Below are 16,056 nucleotides of genomic sequence, written 5' to 3'. Positions count from 1 at the left end.
CTCCCCGTGCCTACATGTAAGAAAACATTTTGTGATTCCTATAGAAAACTTTTTGTGATTCCTATTCTATATTCAAAGTAACTTTTAAGTAGAGAACAAGATGTTCTTACTGTATAATTAAATCCTAATCACGGACAAAGGAACTGATAAAAAAATTAGCAAAAATCCACAAGCCTACACAGAGGTCGTAAAATTCAAAACCTCCATATGCATCCCTTGAATTATTCTTTCAGTTGATAAGGAACCTATTCAAATAAACTGGGCTCTCCAGTCCATTAATTAGATGAATAAAGGGAAAGAAACTATATCTTAATTTGCAGACACATTTTTAAGTAATCATAAATATTAGCTGGAACAAACTAAACTTGAGGTGTTGTTTGTAAGTTTTCATTGAGATGCACATATTTAGCATCTGAATTTAAAATTTTGGTGCCTTAGAATTTTGATTATTCTAAGAACAGCAATGGGAAAATGAACATGAAACGTATAAATAATTATTACTACAATGGAAGTGCTGACCCCCTAACCACCAGAAAACCAATGTCAATAAGTCAATTATCAATGTTGTCAAGTCAATAACTGGCTGAGACTTGATATATGTCAGCAAATGTTATGGTAAAGGAAGGACCTTCAAATATCTTCTGAGTTCTGACTATGTTCTATACTTCCAGATTCGAAACAGCAACAGGAGTTAAAGATTTATTTAGGTTAGTATCTACCATTAGCTTCTTTATAAACAATTGAGGTAAAATGTACATAATAAACATAAGAAATTAGATTAATTTCACTATTTGAAGTATACACTATATATATATATATAGTATATATATAGTTTCAATATATATATATATATACATACATATTGGAATGTAGGGCTTAACAAATTGTTTTGTTACCGTCAATACAAATTAGTCTTGATAATGATATTCTATGACACTTAGGATTACAGAATGTCAGGAGATTGCTCTTGGATGTACCGTCGATTACAGAATGGATTCATTACAGCTGAATTTGTAAATGGAGTTATTGAATTTATCAATTTTGCATGTTCGAAGACTACATTTATGCGGAAGAATAAAATTAGATGCCCTTGCACATGATGCAGTAACAACAAGTTCTTAGATAAAGATAAAGTCACAGAACACATCCTAAACCGGGGTTTTACTGGGGCTTACATAATTTGGAGTTTACATGGGGAATATGATGTTGGACAATCATCAAGAAGTAGATCTAGAGTTGAACCATCCCTTAGATTTGAGGGAGATGCTGCTTTTCGAGAACCTACATATGAAGATGAAATAGAAAATCCATATACTAGAATGGTTAAGAATGCTATGTGTCCCGAAGTTGTTTTCAACCATGGTTCTGAAAATGAGTCGAGCTTTGTGGAAGAAGATCCCAATCCAAATGCATCTACCTTTTACTCTTTATTAAGCAATGCAGAGGAACCTTTGTGGGTAGGTTGCATAAAGCACACAACGCTTTCAACTGTGTCGCAACTTTTAAATGTTAAGGCAGAGTACAATTTGAGTGAATCATGTTTTGATCGACTGTTGGAGATAATAAAGAATATGTTGCCATCTGATGAGAATTTACCTATCGACTTTTATAGGATGAAGAAGAAGGTAGCAAAGCTTGGTTTGGGATATATCAAAATTGATGCTTGCAAGAACAATTGCATGTTATTTTATGAGCAATTTGCTACATTTGAGCATTGTCAGGTATGTGGACATCCTCCGTATAAACAGAGGGATTCAAGTGTGAGAAGGTAGAAGAAAATTCCTTACAAGATTTACTTGCGTTATTTTATGCGTTACTATCACAGAAGTATGGCAATGAGTAATCTTCTCAGCCAGAATTCGATCTGCATGCTTAGACTGAAGCAATTGGAGGGAAAGAGACTACACGCACTCATGTGTATGGGTTTGGCACTCGTGTCCCTGCTACAGCTTTACTTACTGGAACACAATCCAATGTAGCAACATTTGAGTTTGCTTGTGGCCCTATCAACTCAAACTTTAACAGTCCCATAAATGCATTGGAAGAAAAAGTGAAAAATCTTGCACAAAACTTGAATAAGATACATGAGGAAATACGTGGGGAAATACATGAAGAAATGAGAAATGTGATGGCGGAAGGCATGAGTGAATTTATGGCACGTATGGAAACCATGTTCATGAGTAATGCGAGTTCAACCCTTGGCGATGCAGGATCTTAGAGACTTGACAAGTAAGAAAAAAAAATTCCCTTACATGATGTATAATTTTCAGTGCAAACACTTGGATACTTTTTAATTTAGTTATGTTTAATATTCATATGTATCAAACTATTTTATATATTGTGTGTTAAGGATAATTTCTAATTATATGTTAAGACTTGAATCTCAATTTTGTAATGTGTATTTCTTTTATATATTTTACAGTTTGAATGCGGAATTAAATTTAGTATTGGAATGATAACTGGTAATTTTTTCTTAAAATTTATTATAAAAATAATAGGTCAAAATATTTCCAACGGAAAATTTCATTGGAAATATTTTTCCAACGAAAATTTTCGTTGGAAATTCTAAATGTTTGTCCATTGGAAATAGGATTTCCAACGAAATTTCTGTTGGAAATAATTTTTCTAACGGAAAAAATTCCAATTGATTTTTCCATTGGAAATCCTATTTTCAACGGGAATTGTTCCAACTATTTTTTCCATTGGAAATAGGCTTTCCAACGGAATTTTCCGTTGGAATTGCCTTTTCCAACGGAATTATTTTCCAACGAAATTTTCGTTGGAAATCCCTTGAAAATTTCTAACGAATTTCTAAAAAAATGGGCAAAATTTCAAATTTTCAACGGAATTTCTGTTGGAAATTTTCAACGAATTTCTAACAAATTTCCAATGAAAAGTATTACCCACAAGGCTTGTACCGATGAAATTTCCAATGGACTTTTCCTTTGGAAATCCATTGGAAATAAACATTTCCAACGAAAAAAGGCCTATTTCCAACGAAAATTTCGTCGGAAATAGCCAAATTTTTTGTAGTGGAAAAGGCAAGAAAAGGAGAAAGGGGGTCAAATTTCAGATTGCAGAAGATTTGGGTGATAAGATGGGAGGTCGAGAGGAATAATAGTATGATTCTGTCTCTAACACTGATATCAGGAAGTGAAACAAGACTATATGAGGAAATTTGGGAGTTATCTAAAAAATTGGGATTGACTTTCAAAGAAGATAAAGATGAGGAAATTTTAAAGACAGTAGAAGTAGAGGCGATGGACAGAGAGGTAGAGTACCAGCTAGTTCAGATCGACAGCGAAACTCTTAGGTAATAGTGTTTGCCTCTAACATGAAGGGTTTCCAAACAAATTTTCCTCAAAGGAAATAATGTTTGCAAGCTAGCCGTAGGAGCACAATTAGATCTAGCTAAGGAAAGATCAACCAACTATTTTGCCCCCTCAAAAAAGACCACAAAAGTAGTTTGGTATATATCTTTTCAAAATCATAGAAACAAGGTTAAAATACCTAGCTTCTCCTAACTTTTAATTGAAATTTCAAGTAGGTTCATTAAATTTCGAAATAGACACTCCACTCTAAAAAAAATCTTTCGCTAGATATATAGGTCTAGCTATTAGTCAACTACTAGTGTTTCCATTAGTTTGATGACGTGACAATATTGAAAGGACAATTTTATCTTTTATTAATTTTAAAAATTACTATTATATAAACTTTTTTTTTTGTAAAAAATAAAATTCAGGGGAACACCTATAGTGAGGTGGACGGTTGGCCATCGATCAGCCATAATGTTTAAGAGAAAAAAATAGGGGAAAGAAGAAATGGTATTTTAGTCTTTTCATATTTTCTATTAATGGTGTTTATATTTTTAAGACAAACTGCCTATTTCGAAAACTAATGTATCTGCGTGGTATTATGACTAAAATTTAAAGGGACGAAAGTAGTTTACACTAGAAACAAACTATGTGTAAGTACACTTACTTCATGCACATACCAGATGAAAGAACAATATTAATAACGAAAAATTCAGCATGCTGTAATGTTGTTTAATAATAATTAAAAACTTTAGACTTAACACTTCTATTTAAGATTTACATTCTAATTTTCCTTTTTAAAACTTATTTATATGTATCAAGATATATATATAAAAATAATAATAAAGTAATAAAATAAGACATTACGTAATTAATTATATAGTAAGAACATAGAAAGATATTGAAACCAGAAAGATATTGAAAGCATATATATATATACATATATATTAGTGCAACATGTTTGGTTCAAAAATTATACCTGGATCTGCCAAAGGAGGTCAGAACTGGGCTGGACATGTTTCCTATTGTTGTAGTAATTCTGACGAACTTCTTCAACCTCAGCTCGCTCTTCAAGCGTGCCAGCATTAGCATCAAACTCCCACGTTTGTCTCCCCAAGTAATTATTGGTATTGTATAAATATGGGTCATTGCCACGTTCTCTTATCTTAAGCCTCCACATTCTCTCGAGGCCTTTCTTGTTCTTTCTTTTGGCAGAGGAATATGTGCGGTCTTGACTGTTAACTTGTAAGAACTAAGCTTATATAACTAAATTTTGTGGCTGATAATTAAGGAGAAAAGAAGAAAAAAGATGGCAGGTTGAATACGTTAAGCCTTTTGACGAACAAACCTCCAATTTATATTGACTTTGAGGGTACGAGGTGTTTGGCATATCATTGGAGGAGGACGAGAGACATTTCAAATTGGGCAAAACTGCTTTGTCAGTCTTCACGTACGTAACTTTGAATTTTAGAAACTCAAACAATTGCAATAAATAGAAAAGAAATCAAGATTTTTGATAACTCTATAATGTAGAGTTATTTGAGCTTAATTTCGATAATAATTTGATTTAATTTTTGTATTGATGCATATATAGAAATTAGTAAATTTTATTTAATTATTTTAAGTGAGTCAATCTAATCATGGTGAATTTTATGTTTAATTTGATGTTAATGAGGATAAGATAAGTTATCATTGATTTATTTGTTCTTTTGTAGGTGTTTGAAAGAAGAATTTTAATAGAGAAATGAGAACAATTTCAAGGTGCAGACTTTCAATGCACATGTTTTGATATTTTGGCCATAACTTTCTCTACAGAGCACCAAATGAAGCGATTCTTGGACCATTGGAAAGATAAGAGAAAAATATACAGCTTTTATGCTTACCACTTCACCCAGTTTGACTTGTAGAATGATCAAAAATCTTGTCAAATTTGATACACTGTAGTAATCCTAGAGCAATTACGATTTTCGTTAATTAATTGGGTAAGGCTGTGACTTACATAGTCTGATGAGGAAATCCCAGCTGAAATTGACTTCTTTCTTCACCCAACTTGGCTTAACTTTAAATCCTATAAAAACAACCTTTTGAAGGACTTAAACGGGGAACAAAGAAACACCAGATTAACAACTATGAGTCAAGCCACAGTCATTAAAGCTAAAAAGAATTTGCAAGATTCAAGGAGATTTGGAGATCAAGAATACAATTCTTGAGTTTTTCTATATTTTCTTTTATTCTCTTATTTTCTTGGTTTTGCTTTTAATGTTTACATTTTATTCGCTAATCATGTATGACTTGATAAGGAATTAAGGTTTTTATCTAAGATTATGATTGAACTCAATATGTAGTCTAAATTATTTATCTCTTTTACTTATGTTTGATAGATTTAAGTTGTTTATTTTATTCTGTTCTTAATACTTCTAATTGCCTGATCACCAATTAAATTGAATTGGAAACCTATGTTAAACCTTGACGAAGGAGATTTAGATAGACCTTGAATAGAATAACGTATGATCAAATGCACTTAGTTGATTAGGTCATTTGATTTGCATAGAGGGTAGACATACATATATAAGCCATACATAGCCAAAATTAGAGCACAAACTTAATGAATTTTTCTTCAATATAATTTGCATAAACATATAGTAAATTAATTGAGAGAGATATTTTTATAAGAAACTCGACAGACTTGTAAATAATTTAGGACTCTAGGTTAGCAACTTAATCCATTAAACTAAGTTAAGAGAGAAAAACAATATTCAGATGAAGTATTGAAGGATATCATAATCTTAGGTCTGTTAATCACTAGAAGTAAAATTTACTGATATATTAGTTTTAGTTCTTAGTTTATTAATTTAAATTTTCCTTTTTAATTTTAAATGTTTAGATAAAATTAAGGTGTGTTAATTTTAGTAGTTAACAATAAAGATTAATTCAATTCTCTGTGGGATCGACACTTTACTCATCTCTATTTTACTTTGGCAATACGTGCACTTGCGTGAGTAGAAAATTGAACAACAATTTTATTGAGATGGATGGCTAGTTTTAGCAGGTGTATGTTGTTTGATTGGGTTGGCAAGGGCAAGTCCGAATTAGTTATAGTACTTTCACGAAATTAATAGAAAAAATTATGAGAAATAACCTTTGTAATAAGGTCACTTCAAAAATGACCTTCACTATAATTTAATTGTTTTTAGACAATTTTTGGCATGACTTCACAAGAATACCCCTTAAACCATTTAATCCAAATTAAGTGGTCCCAGTTTCTTTCTCCTCTCTTGCCATTCAGATAAAAATTTTAAAATTAAATCTCGATTTAGCTATTCCTCCGTCTAGCTCTCCAACGCCATCAAGGTATATATCTTGTCGTCTAGCTCTCCAACGCCATCAAGGTCTATATCACCATCCAACTTTCTCATCATCCCAAAGTGCAGAGATAACATCAAGGTATTTGTTATAGGTTCTTGGGTTTATTTTTTTATATTCATAGATCGCAAAAGTTGATGGGTAAATTATATGAGTTTGGAAACTAAAATCTAGTTGGGAGTAGCGAAATCAATCAATTTATAGGTGATGCGTGAATATTTGTTAGGCATTGCGTCATTAGATATTAAGGTGTATGATTGAATATTAGGAATCGTAACCTATTTATTTGGCATTACGTGACTGAATATTAGACAATTTAGGACTAGATAGGAGGTAATGTGAGAGTGGATTCTAGGAATTGCTTGAGTTGTGCATTGCGTGACTTGTTTGTAGGCATTACGTGACTTGTTTGTAGGCATTACGTGACTTGTTTGTAAGCATTTCATGACTTATTTGTAGTAATTGCATTGCTTTATCTACCTAATGCTGAAGCTGATTATCTACTGATTTAGCCCCCTTAATAACAAATTCTGTAAAATTAGAAGAGAATTAGGAATGCCTAATAACCAATTCAGCCCCCTTAATTCCACTTATATCAATGCAAAAAACCATCCAGATTCAACTGACACAGAACTCTGAATTTCTCTTTATAGCACTTAATGCATTGATTTACGAACTAATCATATTCATAAGAAAACAAGCCTAAAACCATTGAACACCTTGCCAAGAGTCAGCATTCATGCCTATAAATAAAGGAAACCATTATCCATTTTAATCAAAATCATGTGAAGGAAAATCTCAAAATTCTAATGGCATCCAAACATTCCAGAGTCGAAAATGGGAAGGGGTTTGCTGTTGAAGAGGATATCCCCAACAACGTTACAGCAAATTTGGTCAAGTTGATGGACCAAGTTGAGAAGATGGAGAAAGACATGCGTGGGCTGATGGATAACTTGCTGGTTAGGATAAAAGCTCTGGAGACAGAAATTCTGGGCAATAACAAGATTCTAGTCGAAATTTATGAAATAGTAGATGAGATTAGGAAGAAATGAACTATGGTTCATATTTTTTTTTTGTATCATCTATTTTTTTTTGGGCTAATGAATAAAATAAAAATATTGATTTATCACATATTTTCTTGGTTTAATTTATATTATGCTGAATAACTTGGTTACTTACGCTAATTTCTTAATTTTCTATTTATATAAGAAAAGCAAATGTGAGTGGATGTTAGGCATTACGTGACCTATTATTAGGTATTGCAAGACTAGGTTATAGGTGTTGCATGAATTGTACAATGCATATCTTCTGTTGAGACATTGCGTGACTAGTTTGTATGTATATCGTGACTTGTTGTTATGTATTGCGTAACGTTGGGCAAGTACGTGACTACATATGGTGGCATAACGTGAGTGGATATTAGGTATCAAGTGACTTATTATTAGGTATTGTGAGACTGACGGTGCATGACTTGTGCAATTCATCTCTTGTTTTGAGGCTTTTATTCACTAGTTTTTAGGCATTGCGTAACTGATTTCTATGTATTGCGTGACCTGTTGTTATGTATTGCGTGACCTGTTGTTATGTTGGCATAATGTGAGTGGATATTAGGCATTGAGTGACTTATTATTAAGTATTACGAGATTGGCGATGCATGACTTATGCAATTCATCTCTTGTTTTGAGGCTTTTGTTCACTAGTTTTTAGGCATTATGTGCCTGGTTTTTATGTATTACATGACCTGTTGTTATGTATTGCATGACATTGGGCCAGTATGTGACTGGTTATGTAGGCATAATGTGAGTGGATATTAGGCATTGAGTGACTTATTATTAGGTATTGCGAGACTGGCGATGTGTGTCTTGTGTAACTCATCTTTTATTTTGAGGTTTTGTTCACTAGTTTTTATGCATTGCATGAATGTGTATTAGACATTGCCAAACCGATTTTATGTTATTTCGTGACTTAGGCATTGTGTAAGTGATTTTTATGCATTGAGGGGTAATTTTTGATAAATTGACTGATTGTGACACTTATTTTCTGTTAAATTTCAGCGGTTTGCCAAATGTGAAGCTTATGATTACATACGATGACACTTACAAGGGTTGTGAGACACGAGTGAGGGGTGTTGGGAGTGATTTGTCATTTTCGGGCCTAGTGAAGCTAGTTGAAGAGGTTGTTGGGGTCAACTCACATAATAATGAAATCGAGCTACATGCATCGCTCAGTCATGCCGTAGGGGTTTCGTGTGTAGTTATCAGAGATGATGAAGATGTAGCAAGTATCCTACAAGATGAGAGGCTAGTTGTTGTGTTTGTGATAGTTAAGGCACAAAATGCAAATGATATTCCACATGAATATGGTATCCAACATAGTAATCACCTACAACAGAATGTAAATTATTCTTACATACCACACCATGCATTTCCTAACAAACAACCATGACAATCACGTTTGACGTATCCTCATGAGTTTGAGCAGCCCAGCACACACATAAGGTGTCTGCAAATGATGTCTGCACAATTTCGATCTGAATGTGCATCGAATGAAATACTTGGTTCTTTGCAACAAACACAACTGTCACTCGAAAATGCAGTGGGTCCATTGTCATTCACAAATGACACTATGATGGTTGTGAGTGATGATGATGCATGTCACGACCTGGTACTCCCCTCGAGCCCGTGACAACCGTCGCAACGTCCCGATCGACACTCATTACCCCAAATGTCAACCTGAACCCCGCAAGGCTTTAATATCAGTTTATCATTTCCCCTGTGAGTAACTGTTGCCAATTACCACGTTGTAAAAGATTTTAAACTGTTTCCAACTTAAAACAAATAAAATAATAATTTTCGTCTCACAGGGGTATTTTGGTCATTTTTTTCCCAATAAGTTCGAAACCGGCTAAAATGAATATACAAGTACAAAACACATAATTCATAATAAAAAATGAGTTTTAAAGTCTAAAATCTTCATTTAAAACGAAATTATGCTTATTTGGATGTAATAGAAAAATAAAAGAAATAAAGTAAAATATTCTATTTTCTTATAAAACAATATTTTTAAAACACTGCGTAAATAATTTTTACAGCGTCAAAGCAAAATAAATTTCTACATACAGTAGTATAGATATCTAGAGTACGAAATTTAATTTACAATAACAAGTGCCCCCCCCCCCCGAATAAACAAAAATAAAGAAGATTGTGAACCTACAGTTTGGAAAATGCAATTCCAACAATAGTCCTCGATGAGATCAGCTATCTACAGCCTATTCTGAACCAAAAATGGGTGAAAAGGAGAGTGGTAAGATTTTATAATCCCAGTGAGTAAACAGACATCATCATAAATATCTAGAGTTAAGTACATGGAGACAATAAAATAAATCATCGTAAACTGGGTCATAGTATTAGAACACATTTCATTCAAAATACGTAAAGAGGCTTATGAATCTCATAAAAACTAGGCTTGTGCCATAAATTCATTCTCAGGGACACCTTGGCCGAGGCATCCTACCGAGACCGCCAAGGCTATTAAAAATTCACATTTCGCATACATCATGTTTTTATTTTAAAAACATAGTCGTTCCTTGGCGTTGGCTGAGTTCCCTCTCACGTGGTGGTTTGGCGTGAAGTGAACCCTAAGCTTTACCCCAGGAGATACCCAACGCGCCTCTCCGTTCGAGGTAAGAATATAATGGGGTTTACTGTGCCCCTCTAAAAGGCTGGTCCACAGAAACCACCTACTGCAGTGATTAATTAATATATAATCCACCATATAATAAAATTTTGACGGCATGACAGGGCTAATGAAATACTACCCAGCCTACAAGGGTAAAATAAAACAATTCATACAATTCATAAAACACAGCCCAGCCAGTCATGCCAACACAATAACAATATAACATAAGTCATCAATTTAAACAATCAAATTACCACAATTAACAGTCTCCATGTACTCTATTTTTCAAAATCATTATTAATTTCAAAACAATTTATAAATTAATTTCATTGGAACACCTTTATTCATAAAACATGAAAATTTACCTTTTTAAATCCATTTTTCCATAGAATTCATGAAATCATCTAAAAGTCACCCTAGATAATTAAAATGACAATAAGTTTACTCACAATGTCTAGAATGCAAACTTTCGAAGTACTCTGTCTACTGGTCTTCGGATGCAATTTCCTTGTCTTTATCGGAGGACTCTTTGTCTACTGGTCCTCGGATGCAATTTCCTTGTCTTTATCGGAGGACTCACCACCTTGACACAGTACAAAATCGAGAAATTCACCACATTGATACTAAATTGAAATTAAACTAATTTAGACTACTAATGCATGATATGGAATGCAAAAATGTCCGAATAGCCGTTTAAATACGGTATTCGACCTAATTCACACTATTCTCGGTGTAATTGGCTAAAACCTCCAATTTAACTCCAAATCGATTTTTTTTCACTTTCTACACTCCAATTATACTTAAAATACCTCAATGACTGTGAATATAATTCAATTTATCAGTCCGAACCATAAATTGCACATGTTTATACATTAGGTAAAAATTTAGATTTTCATGCCAAAATTTCCCATTAAATTTCTAGCCTCACCAATCATTAAATACCACCAAAATATCATGAAATATCATCAATTTCAGCCTCAATATCCTCCCTAAAAAATTCGACCTCTTGTGGGTTTGTGAAAAACAAAGTGATTTCTTGCTAGATTTTCATACTTTCCATTACTAAACAACCAAAAACACTTAATTAACTTGAAATCTAGCAAAATCAATGCTCAAAACCTCTCCTCTCAAATTTGGCCAACATGGGTTCATCATGAAAACTTGAGTTCTAAGCATGGAAAAAGAAAAAGAAAGCATGGGTAGTGTAAATCACAAGATAAAATCACAAATTTTACCTTTATTAGCTTAATCCCTTGAAATCCCACACTTTTTCTTCAATTTTCCCACCTAGGTTTTGTTCTTTCTTTGTTCTTCTTCACTTCATGCTTTGGCCGGCCATAATGAAGAAAATAGGCTGATTTTTGCTGATTTTAAAGCAAAAAAATAAATGGATATAAACTTGACACGTGTCACCGTCCCATTGGTCTATTTTTTAAAACTTAACAATTAAGCAATCTCTCTCCACCACTTAAATTTTTTTCAATTATCCATAATAATATTGGATAAAATTCATGTGCTGGACAAGTGTCGGGTGTGTAAAATTACAATTTTACCCCTAGGATGGTAAAATTACCATTTTACACCTATGCTTCGAAAAATACCAAGATTACAATTTTTTTCATTTCTCAACCTCAAATCATACTCCAATAAGTCAAATGGGGCCAAAAAATCTTTTCTAAAAATTTCTATTTTGTCCCCAAATGGCAAATGACCATTTTACCCCTAGATAGTAAAAATTTCGGTTTGACTCCAAATTGATCCTCAAACTCCGAATTACCATTTTGAGTCATCCTTGGACTGTGAAGCTCTTAATTTCACCTTAAAATTCCTATTTGATCTAGTTCGAGGCTTAAATCAACTTTGTTGTATCTCTAGGTACAATACCTAGTTTTGTAAATTTTTCGGGACTCTCCTAGCATGCAATCATGCTATCATCACATGTATATCATGACAAGTATTTTATAAGGTCAGGCTTTACAATGCATTTGATCAAATTGAAGATGATGTTGAAGAGGACGACATGGCGGATTGGAACGATGAGTTGCATGATGACTGTGAAGATGATTATGTTGGCAGACATGATGATTGTTCAATGGGTTGGACATGTTTCCTATTGTTGTATTAATTCTGACGAACTTCTTCAACCTCAGCTCACTCTTCAGGCGTGCCAGCATTAGGATCAAACTCTCACGTCTGTCTCCCCAAGTAATTATTGGTACTGTATAAATATGGGTCATTGCCACCTTTTCCTATTTTAAGCCTCCACATTCTCCCGAGGCCTTTTTTGATCTTTCTTTTGGCAGAGGAATATGAGCGGTGTTGACTGTTAACTTGTAAGAACTAAGCTTATATTACTAAATTTTGTGGCTGATAATTAAGGAGAAATGAAGAAAAAAGATGGCAGGTTGAATACGTTAAGCCTTTTGATGAACAAAACCTCCGATTTATATTGACTTTAAGGGTACGAGGTGTTTGGCATATCATTGGAGGAGGACGAGAGACATTTCAAATCGGGCAAAACTACTTTGTTAGTCTTCACGTACGTAACGTTGAAGTTTAGAAACTCAAATAATTGCAATAAATAGAAAAGAAATCAAGATTTTATCAAGATGGATGGCTAGTTTTAGCAGGTGTGTGTTGTTTGATTGGGTTGGCAATGGCAGGTCCAAATTAGTTATAGTACTTTCACAAAATTAATATGGCAAGTGACAGACATTGCAATTTGAGAGCTATGTTATCGTTCAAAAGGTTATAATTAAATTTTTCATTTTCCTATAATGATAGTCTTATGGTTAAGTTAATAGTTAATGTGATAAAGTTCAATTCATCAAGAAAATATATTATTCAATATAGTAATTTTCTATTAGTGTAAGCTTTATAAGTCAATCAGTTTTATGTTCATAAAACACTACATTAATTAGTCATATTTCACATTAAATACATTATAAATATTTTATATAATGTATGAAGTATTTTTTTATCCATGAGTTTACTTATAAAAAGTTATGAAAGACTTAATATAGATAAAGTACTTGGAACATAATGACCTTGCAAAGAACTTATAAAGGTTATAATTATAAGATTCTTATGCATCAAAGTTTTATTTTTAAATATGTTCCTAGTCAGTGTATTATCAAAAATAAGGACATTGACAATGCTCAAAGACCGGTGCATGCTAAGTCTCCTTACATTGCAAGTAAACAACTGATTTCATAGGTTAAAGTATGTGAGATATTTGGGAATAGTATGTGGGTGCTTGTTAAGGAAAAAATTCACTAAACATGACCCGTTATGAGAGTTTCATTAGGTATTTCACTCAAATGTCTATAAAAATATTCTCATGTGTCAGTAGTGTAAGTAATCCTTAAACTTGTGATACTAGATCATCTTGCATATGAATTGTTATGCTTTGGTTTCACCTCTACAGATCTAGAGGCGATCAGATGCCTCAATAGGGTACTTTTGGATGTGGCATGAAACATGTTAAGATGAATGATATATTACTAAATGTCACTCATGATCTATAAATATAAATATAAATATAAATTCTTAATTGAATTAATTTATATTTATTGTCAACATGTTAGGCACCTAATGGGTTACACACATAAGGTGAATTGTCGAAATTAATTTGAGTTCACTTAGATGTCATCTAATTAATTTTATAAAGACTTAATCCAATTAATATTTGACTAAATCAAATATGATTTGATGGAGTATTAAATAAAGGCCCAATTAGCCCAATACATTTTCCAATCCTTATTGGATATGAAGTAAGTCAATTCACTCTATAAAGGGGAATCATTTAGCCATCTCTTGAACGAATAAAAGAGTTCTTTTTTTTTTTTCTCATGTGTTGAGATAGGATTACAACCAAAAGGAAAGAAACACAAGAGAGCTTAAAGTTGAGAGTTTGCTAGCACAAATTTTGGCTTAAGGATTCACACTCTTAGTGAAGAAATTTCAACAAATCACTGTATGGATCACAATTAGAGGCAAGATAATTATACTGCTATGGTTTGATAAGTCTTACTTGATGTACAAAAATAATAAAAAAAAAACGAAAAGTCAAACAGACATCAAACTTTCATATATGTTAAAATCTTTTTCTTATAATTTTTTTAAATTAGTTTTAATTAAAGTGATCCATAAATTAAAAAATTAAAATTTTTAATATTCCGTCATGTATACTTCATCGAATCTCCTTCATTTTCAAAGCCGCTGGCAAACGTGACTTGTTCATCCTTCATTAATTAATCTCCTTCATTTTCAAAGCTGTTGGCAACGTGGCTTGTTCATCCTTCATTAATTAGTGTACCATGTATATATGTCGGAAGAAAATAAACAAAAATTCATGATGAGAGTTGATATGTCACTTTCTCGAGAAAATGTTGGCAGAGGGTATATAACTAACGGTTAAGGAATCGACATACAACCTTGCTGGGCCGGACCTAATTAATTTGACGCAACTTAATCTTGACAATTCAATACTCCTTCCCAATTTTATACGAAATTGAATTATATTTTAATGCTAATTTAGTATCATGCTTATTTTTCATATTTATCTTTAATAACATTTTCACCATAATAATATTAAACATTTTACTATCTCAAATTCTTACTTGATTAATTGCTATCGTTTTTTACATAAACGTTGCATAAATGTCAATATCTTCTCCACTTGTAATTATATTTCTGAATTTTAATTCTATTTCATAGATTGAAAGTTATTTTTTAATTAAATTTAAGTCAAATTTAAGATTTATAATTTAAGCGATTAATCACATTTAAATAAAAAAGAAAATTGATAACGATTCTTTTGACTTTTAATTCCGAATGTACCAACTCTTTGTGTAGTTTAAATTTGACGTTGGAAAATGCTATACAATGGTGGGTCTTGTCGCCTCACAATAACCACAAAAGCTGTAGACAAAATTGCTACTTGATATCTTCAAATTTTGGGGAAAAAATCATTTGTACAAGTCATAACTTATAATCATTTACAGTAAAAATTCTTTTTAAGGTACTGTATATTATAAATTATTATTATTATAAATATTAAATTTCACATCCTTATTTGATAGTGACCAATCATTTTATAATATTAAATGATAAATACTAGTTTAAAAGATTAATGAAAAAAAAATGAAATCCCTCTACTCAATGGAAAATGCTTAATAATCCTATAGCTTCAGTTTGAAGACACTTACTGATTTTAAAATTTTTGGCACAATTGAAGAAAATCATTCATGTTAATAATATATTAGTTTGAAATATTTTAACTTCTTGAAAATTTAATAACTTTTGTTAAAAAAAAAAAATAGGATTATCATTGTTAATTATATATTTTGTTTTTCTTACAATGATAATCAAATTGATTCGGGCAAGTATTGGAAAGATATAATGTTAACATAAATATGTAAAATTTAACATATCAAGTTATAATAATAATTTTGATAGAATTAAATTAGTTAGATATAATATTAATCTTAAAAATAATAATATTCTTATATTTTAAGGTAAAAAATAAATAAAAATTAAATAACATTAAAAATAAAATAAATAAGATTAAAAATTACTTATGATGTTAATATAAAATAGATAAGTTTATAAATTAATTATGTTATGGATACGATTATAAATTAATTATGTTATTTACCTAGTAATCTGTTAAACAGAATTTTATTATATTTTAAAAATA

The 16,056-nt window shown here is 31.8% G+C and overlaps 1 pseudogene; it reads right to left on the bottom strand.

Annotated features, from left to right (window-relative positions):
• LOC108662412 overlaps positions 1–4,494 on the bottom strand; it is a 51,240-nt pseudogene extending 46,746 nt beyond the window's left edge.

This window comes from Theobroma cacao, chromosome 6 (genome assembly GCF_000208745.1).
Source record: "Theobroma cacao cultivar B97-61/B2 chromosome 6, Criollo_cocoa_genome_V2, whole genome shotgun sequence".
Lineage (NCBI taxonomy): Eukaryota > Viridiplantae > Streptophyta > Magnoliopsida > Malvales > Malvaceae > Theobroma > Theobroma cacao.
The sequence above is the reverse complement of the archived record's forward strand: the minus strand, read 5'-3'. Positions and strand labels throughout refer to the sequence as shown.